This window comes from Cervus elaphus, chromosome 26, assembly GCF_910594005.1.
Source record: "Cervus elaphus chromosome 26, mCerEla1.1, whole genome shotgun sequence".
Taxonomy (NCBI): Eukaryota; Metazoa; Chordata; class Mammalia; order Artiodactyla; family Cervidae; genus Cervus; species Cervus elaphus.
The window spans coordinates 45,279,899-45,288,890 of NC_057840.1; positions in this window are offsets into that span (position 1 = coordinate 45,279,899).

An 8,992-nucleotide genomic window follows, 5' to 3' on the forward strand; every position below is an offset into this window, starting at 1 on the left:
TCTTCTGATTTGCCCTAAAAACATAAACCCCCAGACTGTGTATATTCTTATCCCTCGATCTTAATGCCTGTGAAGAAACGAAGCACGGAGATTTTGTTTCCAGAGTTCAGGATGAAAGCCTGCTCCCCGGTGGTGGTCTCCAAGGTTGGGAGAGCTGCCTGTTCTGTTCTGTATGCTTGGGCGGTGGGGTGGGGGGAGGGGGCGGCGATTGTAGGATGGGGGCTTTGGTGGCTCAGGCAGTAAAGAATCTGCCTGCAACGTGGGAGACCCGAGTTCCATCCCTGGGTCTGGAAGATCCCCTGGATAAAGGAATGGCAACCCACTCCAGTATTCTTGCCTGGAGAATCCCATGGACAGAGGAGCCTGGTGGCCTACGGTCCATGGAGTCACAAAGAGTTGGACACGGCTGAGAGACTAACACTTCCACACACACTAAACTAAAACCTGGGGACAGCGATGTCTTCCACAAGAGCCTTAGGATCACCCCACGGGCCAAATTTTGGCTGGTTGGATGCTATTAATATCTGGACATGAAACCCTCGCATGCTTTGAGTAAGCTGACCTGTGAACGTGGGGAAGAGAGACGGGGGGAGAGGTCCCCACTCAGCCTCAGGAGCAGACCCTGCACCCCACTGGGCCGTGACCCAGCACTGCACCTCATTCTCTGGCGGCACCAGGGTGGTGGACCATTCATGGGGCCAGGGCCAAGTGATTCTTGAATTACAAGCCTCTGCTTCTTAGAAAGACATGTGGTTCCAGACAACTGATCACAATATCACAGTTGTGGTTACTGAAAACAGAAAAGAGACATGAAAACCACACTGGATGACTTCTCTGATCCTCGTTGTGGAAACAAGTTTGACCCAGTTTCACCTCTCCCCATCAGAGATCAAAACGAAGTAAAACTCTGAGCTGTAAAAAGCACCTGGTTTGGAATCAGACCTGAACTCACATCTTCCATCTCATCACTGAAAGCTGTGCACACTTGGGCAGGTTGCTTAACTTCTCTGGTTCTCTGCTCATTGGTCAAAGTAGATAAAATAGGACCATAGGTTTCTCTGAACCCTGTGAGAACTTAGTGAGGTAACAGGCATGAGATGAGCCTCATAAGCTCTTACCAGTCACAGGAAAGCCATGGGGTTGGAGGGTCTCCTTCTCTTTTTTTTTTTTTTTTGCCATGTTGCAAGGCTTATAGGATCTTAGTTTCCCCACCACGGACTGAACCTGGGACTTGGCAGTGAGAGCTTGGAGTCCTAATCACTAGACTGCCAGGGAACTGCTGGTGGGTCTCATTTTGAACTCAAATGATGTTTACTCAAAGGTTCAGTCTCCTTTGGAGGACCTGTAGGTGTTCCCCACCTTCTCTGCCCACTGTGATGGCTCACACAGAGGGTGTGTGTGTGTGTGTGTGTGTGTTAGTCACTCAGTCGTACCCAACTCTTTGTGAGGAGAGCCCTGCAGGGTTCGAGGAGCCCTGCAGCTATGCACAGACTCATCCCAAGGGCTGACCCCCCCAAACAGGAAGGCGGCTTTTCCCCCAGTTGGCTCCCAGCTCAGGGGGCACCTGCAGGGCTGGCAGCCCAGCCTCATCGTCACCATTGTCCTCGTCCTCAACAGTAGCTCAGCCTGTGTGGCTCCCACACGGGGGGGGGGGGGGGGGGCGGGGGCTGCTCCAAAAGCAGCAAGAAGCAGCATCCTTGGCATGAACACGTACCTCCTCTAGAGGAAAGTAGGTGGGACATTCTCCTGGTGGCCGAGGGGTACGGATGGACCAGGGGCCAAGGGATGTCACTCTACCTCCTTGTACACCCTGCCTGGAACAGATGGCCTTGGGAAGCATGGCCAGAGGGCAGTTGTGTGTGTGCGTGTGTGTGTGTTAGTTGCTCAGTCGTGTCCGACTCTTTTTGACCCCACGGACCGTAGCCCGCCAGGCTCCTTTGTCCATGGGATTCTCCCGGCAAGAATACTGGAGTGGGTTGCCATTCCCTTTTCCAGGGTATCTTCCTGCACTGTGGGCAGATTCTTTACCATCTGAGCCAGCAGAGAAGCCCCAAGTAACAAATAGCAAGGGCAGTTATTTGTTATTAATATCCATTCTCAGAGTACTTTCTCCCTTTCAAACACAGTCACACGTGTGTTGTTACTGACTGAAAATACTAGTTTTCCTCAAAACTCACAGACATCGAAATGGCTATTTCTTAGCTATTGGGACTGGAAAGGAATTGGGGTGCAGGGGTCATTACAAAGCCCTCTGCTCACAGAGTGATTGACAAGCAAGAAGGTGGAGGGCATTAGGAGGTGTGGGATTCTTCTATGTCTTAAGGAACTTGCAGTAGTCAGGAAACTAAACACTGCCCATGAAAAGTCAACAGACACTTGCTTTGAAATTCAGAAGAGGCTGGCCCTACCGGGAGGCAGTGCTGGAACTGTTCAGCTAACTAGCTGGAAGTTGTCCCTAAGGGAGGAGGATGCCCATCCCTATGGAGGGGAGGCTGCTCACAGCTGCAGGCTGTCCTGGGGAGAGGAAGCGGCGTGATCTCCATCACCTGTCCACAGAGGCACTGTTCCCAGACTCTGAACAAAGTCGCAATGAGTTTTAATAGATTATCTTTTAAAAAATACTGTCCTTTGATTCAAAGTAAACCTGAGGGCTAGCCCATGTGACGCTGGTGCAGTGTCTAGTTCTAAAGACCAGCCTAGTTTCATGTATAGTTTTCCCTTTTCTGCCCCAGCTCCCTCGGGGCACATTTAACACTATTGCAGAGCAGTCTGGATGAGCCACTTAGGATCACTTGTTCCTATCACACTTTGTTGTGGTCAGTCACTCAGTTGTATCCAACTCTTTGAGACCCCATGGACTTCAGCATGCCAGGCTTCACTGTCCTTCACTATCTCCCTGAGTTTGCTGAAACCCATGTCCATCTACCTGGCAATGCCATCCAACCATCTTATTCTCTGTCGTCCCTTTCTCCTCCTGACTTCAATCTTTCTCAGCATCAGGGTCTTTTCCAATGAGTCAACCCTTCTCATCAGGTAGCCAACGTATTGGAGCTTCAGCATCAGTCCTTCCAATGAATATTCAGGACTAATTTCCTTTAGGATGGACTGGTTGGATCTCTTTGCAGTCCAAGGGACTCTCAAGAGTCTTCTCCAACACCACAGTTTGAAAGCATCAGTTCTCTGGTGCTCAGCTTTCTTTAGGGTCCAACTCTCCCATCTGTACATGACTACTAGAAAAACCATAGCTTTGACTTATACATACCTTTGTCAGCAAAGTAATATCTCTGCTTTTTAATATGCTGTTTAGGTTCGTCATAGCTTTTCTTCCAAGGAACAAGTGTCTTAATTTCTTGGCTGCAGTCACCATCCACAGTGATTTTGGAGCGTAAGAAAATAAAGTCTGTCACTGTTTCTATTTTTTCCCCTTCTATTTGCCATGAAGTGATGGGACCAGATACCATGATCTTCGTTTTTTGAACATTGAGTTTTAAGCCAACTTTTTCACTCTCCTCTTTCACCTTCATCAAGAGGTTCTTTACTTAAGAGACATAAGTGTAATGTAAGGTGTCCATTACACTTATGTCTCTTATTTGAAGATGTTAATTCTCCTGGCAGCTCCTCACCTACCTCTTTGCTCCTCAGGCTTCTGAAGGCAATGATCCTCGGCTCTCTGCTAACAGCCATCTCAGCATCCCAAACATCTCAAAAACGTTCCTGCAGTAACAGTCTCCCTTTCGTCCTCTAACCCATTTGCCTTCTTTTCTGTCAGGACTTCTTGTTGGATCATGATTTAGCGTCCACACAGCCTTCCCACCTTCCTTCCTAAGACTTCACTTCAGGTTATTAGTGTCACGTATCTACAGGCTTCCCTGGCAACTCAGTTGATAAACAATCTGCGTGCAATGCAAGAGACTCTGGTTTGATTCCTCAGTTGGGAGGTTCCCCTGGAGAAGGGATAGGCTACCTACCTCCAGTATTCTTGGACTTCCCGAGTGGCTCAGATAGTAAAGAATCTGCCGACAATGTGGGAGACCTGGGTTTGATCCCTGAGTTGGGACGATCCCCTGGAGGAGGGCATGACAATCCACTCACAGTACTGTTGCCTGGAGAATCCCCATGGACAGAGAAAGCTGGTAGGCTACAGTCTGTGGGGTAGCAAAGAGTCCCACATGACTTAATCACAGCACAGCATTTACTCTGTGGGCCTAACTTTTTAGGGTAATAAGTGCAGAAAGGAAATAGGCCACGTGATTTCTCCCCAGCAGGTGTGGTCCACTTTTGCATCTGTTCCTTTCCGGTTGTAGGGAGGTGAGTGAACAGAGAGCGCGTGTGTAAGCAGGGAGACGTGCCCATAAGAGGTGGACCACCAGCCACCCCCTCCTTCGGCGGGTGACGTCCCTTCCTCCCACCCAGATGAGAGACCCACCCTGCGGGGCTTGGCCACACTTGTTCCTAAGACACTGTGGTTCGATCCTCTCAGAAGCAATTCTTCCCTAACTGCTGTCTGGGGCTTGCCCCCTCCTCCTGTGTTGTCCACAATAAGACATTTCACAGGGTTGCCTGCTGATTTACGCAGCTGCACAGACGACAGCACCCCTGGCCGCCAGCTGGTCAGCCACCCCATCGCTGCTTCTTCGCTGCTGGGCTGGTCTTGGCCTCCTGTGAGGCTCCGGGTCATGACTGCAAAGAATGGGAAAGGGAAAATGAGTCTGTGAGCGTGGAGCCCAAAGCCCGGGAGGCTGACGACATCCCAAGAATTGAAGCATTTCTGTGTCTAAGTTATTTCTGCCTCATCGGTGAACAAGCATGGTGCACAGAAGTGGATCACCCGAGGAGCAGAGCGGTGGCGTTGGGCCCACACCCTAACCTTGCGCGGTCCTTGGAACATTGCAAGGATTTTCTCTCCTTGAGTTCCCATTCATTTAAATCAGAACGAAAGTTCACCGCGTCTCTCCTCTACTGGTGACATTTTCCGCTTCACACACTGTCAACCTCATTTACCGTGTGGCTGTTTCCCGGGCGGCAGTCACCTCCGTGGAAACCGCAGACTGCCCCCCGCAATTCTCCTCAGAGCCCCACCTCCTCCTCTTCTCACCCTCCCCTCTACTCCCCCATCCTCTCCCACCTCCCCTCCTGTGCACCCCGCTCTCGCCATGCCTTCCCCACCTCTCCCTGGAAGCCTCTCTCTGAGCCTCGGCCCTGCTCCAGGTGTGTGGCGGAGGACGCCTCCCACCGGGTGTCATTGCTGGACGGCAGTGAAGTCCAGCTCCTTCCGGCTCTACTTCCGGCGTCTTCAGGGACCCGGATGTGGGGAATGCGCTGTAACAACCACCTGCCGTGGGGCATCCTGGGAAGGCGGGAGGTCGGGGCCGGGTGTAAAGCTGAAAGAGGCAGAGGCGGTGTTGTCGCCCCTGTGAAGATTAACTGACAGCCGTGGGCCAGACTCGGGCCAGAATTCTCACCTAACGAGCAGAGCAGGGACTTGCGTCAGCCCCAAACGAAGTGTCTGAAGATACGGTTTAAAATGCATTTTTTCTAGCTTCTCTGAAGTATGGGTCCGTCTTCGCTGTGGAGGCCGTGTTTCCCCGTGGAACTGGGCAGGCTGGCCTTCAATGGGGCTGACTCTCCACACCGCCCCTACCCTCACCCCCTCAGCAGGCCCGTTCCGCCAGGGGTGGACTTGACCTGTCCCTCTTGGGCGCTCAGCTTTAGGACTCCTGTCTGGAATTTGGGGACGCGGGGCCTCCGCCTGCCTGCTGCCTTTGTGCAGAATCAGAGAAGCTCGCACATGGCCCACACGTGATCCAAGCCCATTTCATGGCCTCACCTGAAATTACATGTGGCCTTTGAATACTTCTCATAATCAGTAGTTCCCTGGCAACAGCGTCCGGACATGAGACAACCAGCTTTAGAAGGAAGTCTAGGCTTTTTCTTCATAAAGTCAAGAATCACACCAAGAGTGGAAATCAGGAACCTCAGCAGGCAAGGGTTGACCTCCAGCTCAATGCGGTCCTGTGAGTCTTCACCCCTCCTTCTCACCAGGGCACTAGCTCGATGGGTCCGGAACTGGCCTCCCCCTCTGCCCCACCTCAGAGTCCAAGCCAGGTGATTGACAGGGACAGTTGAACCTGAGTGAATGAGAAAATACGGGAGACAGGGCAGGGGCTCGGTCAGGTGGATGTTCAGCCACCCCAGGAGGAGCAGAGGGGCCCAGCAAAGCTGAGAGAGAATGGGGCAGGTGGAGGGCCCATCAAGTGCAGAGGCCAGGAGGCTGGGGAATGTCGGGTGCATGTGGGGAACAGAGAAGGAACAGGGCTGGTTTCACCCGAAGAGAAAGGAGACTGGTGGACCAGGCAGGGACCACGTCACTGTGGGCCCACACATTCCTCCAGGAGCTTGGGATGGTTGTCAGGGGAAGACGACATGTAAAAGCTAGAAAGAGAGAACTAACCCAAAGTCTGGGGGTTTTAACAAGAAGGGGAGGAAGCAACTGTCCTGAAGCAGCAATGGAAAGGAAAGAAGCCCTCATGTCAGCGCCCCCTTCCTTCTGGAGAGGGTGTAGGCCAGCAGCCTCTGGGAGACTCAGGCAGTGGACTGGATGGTGGAGTCAGACAGACCTGGATTTAACTTCCCAGATAGCTCACTGCTAAAGTATCCACCTGCCAATACAGGAGCCACTGGAGAAGCTGGTTCCATCCCTGGGTCGGGAAGATCCCCTGGAGAAGGAAATGGCAACCCACTCCGGTAGTCTTGCCTGGGAAATCCCATGGACAGAGAACCCTAGTGGGCTACAGTCCATGGGCTTACAAAGAGTCGTTGAGACTGAGAGACTGAGCGCGCACGTGCACACACACATGCCTCTGATGTTTGTCTGGCCTTGGGAGCAATTCATGGCTCTGGACCCTGGTTTCCTTCTTTGGAATGTAATACTAACTCTGCATGAGGCTCTGAGGGTTGTGTAAGATGGTATTGGTAAACCTGACAGTGGTGAAAAGAAACAAGTGATAGACTTGATTTATTTGTGGAACCATCTACCTGTAGTGACTCACCCAGAAGACAGAAGCTTCTCAAGGCCTTTCTCTTTCTTGGGCTCTGTGAGCCATCCAGACTAGATGGGAACCCTGGATCCAAGTGCCCTTCCCCAGATCAGTTCTTATAAGTTGTTGTTGTTCAGTCACTCAGTTGTGTCTGACTCTTTGTGACCCCATGGACTGCAGCATGCCAGGCTTCCCTGTCCCTCAGTATCTCCCAGAGTTTGCTCAAACTCAAGCCCATTGAGTCAGTGATGCCGTCCAACCATCTCATGCTCTGTCATCCCCTTCTCCTCCTGCCCTCAATCTTTCCTAGCATCAGGGTCTTTTCCCATGAGTTGGCTCTCTGGAAGGAGAGCAAACCAGTCAGTCCTAAAGGAAATCAACCCTGAATATTCATTGAAAGGACTGATGCTGAAGCTTCAATACTTTGGCCACCTGATGTGAAGAGCCAACCCTTATAGGTTAGGATGGAAATACCTGAAGGCAAAGTATTAGTTTGTAGGGCTGCTGTAACAGAGTCCTACAAACTGGATGGCTTAATAAAGCAGAAATGTGTGATCTCAGTTTTGGAGACTAGAAGTCAGAGACCACCATCTGCAAGGTTGGTCCCTTCTCTGAGAACGACCCTCTCTCTCAGCTTCTGTGGGTGGGAGGTAGTATCTCAGTGGTTTTTACTTGCATTTCCCTAACAGTTATGATGTTGAACATCTTTCTATGTGCTTGATGGTTACTTTTGTTTCTTCTTTGGAGAAGTGTTCTATTCAAGTCCTTTGCCCAGTTTTTTTAAGGGTTTTGTGTGTGTGTGTGTGTATCATTTTTAAAGTTTTTATTGAATTTGTTACAATATTGCTTATGTTTTGTGTTTTGGCCCCTTGGCACGTGGGATCTTAGTTCCCAGACCAAGGATTGAACCTGCACCCCTGCACTGGAAGGCAAAGTCTTAACCACTGGGCATCCAGGGAAGTCCCCTTTACCCAGTTACAGCATTCTGTTAGCAGCATCTGATGGGGCTGGTCTCCCCCTGTGCCTTCCCATTGGTGCCCTTGACACCAGACACTTTTATCCCCCCATGCCTCAGGCTCTTTTCAGTCTACTTTTCCAGCTCATCCTCCTCTGCCTGGCTGCCACAGCTTGTGCTGCCTCACAGGTTTCCTCTCAGATCTCCTTTCCTTCGTGCTCCACTCTTGCAGGGAGAGCTTGTCTCTGCTCATGACTGCTGCCATCTCTAAGCACCATTCATATGATGATGACCCTTAAATTTGAGTTTCTGGCTCAGCAGTCTCTATGAGTTCCAGATGCATGTTGTCTAATTGCCCACTTGACATTTCTTGTCTTAAGGGTACTTCATGGTGATCCAAACTGAATTTGTGCTCTGTCCCCAACCTACTTCTTCCTCCTGGATTTTCTGCTTTGGTAAAAGGAACCAATATCTATCTGGTCCCCAGAAACCTCAGAATTAGGACATATTGCTCTTCTACCCTTCCTCTTGAATCTGGAGATTTTCAGCTTCTCAGTACAAGAAATAACCCTTACGTGGATGTCACTGCTGTCTTCTATCCATCTTCATACCTTTTTAACCTTACTAAAAGCAGAGATATTACTTTGCCAACAAAGGTCTGTCTAGTCAAGGCTATGGTTTTTCCAGTGGTCATGTATGGATGTGAGAGTTGAACTGTGAAGAATGTTGAGCACCAAAAAATTGATGCTTTTGAACTGTGGTGTTGGAGAAGACTCTTGAGAGTCCCTTAGACTGCAAGGAGATCCAACCAGTCCACCATAAAGGAGATCAGTCCTGGGTGTTCATTGGAAGGACTGATGCTGAAGCTGAAACTCCAATACTTTGGCCACCTGTTGTGAAGAGTTGACTCATTGGAAAAGACCCTGATGCTGGGAGGGATTGGGGGCAGGAGGAGAAGGGTATGACAGAGGATGAGATGGCTGGATGGCATCACCTACTC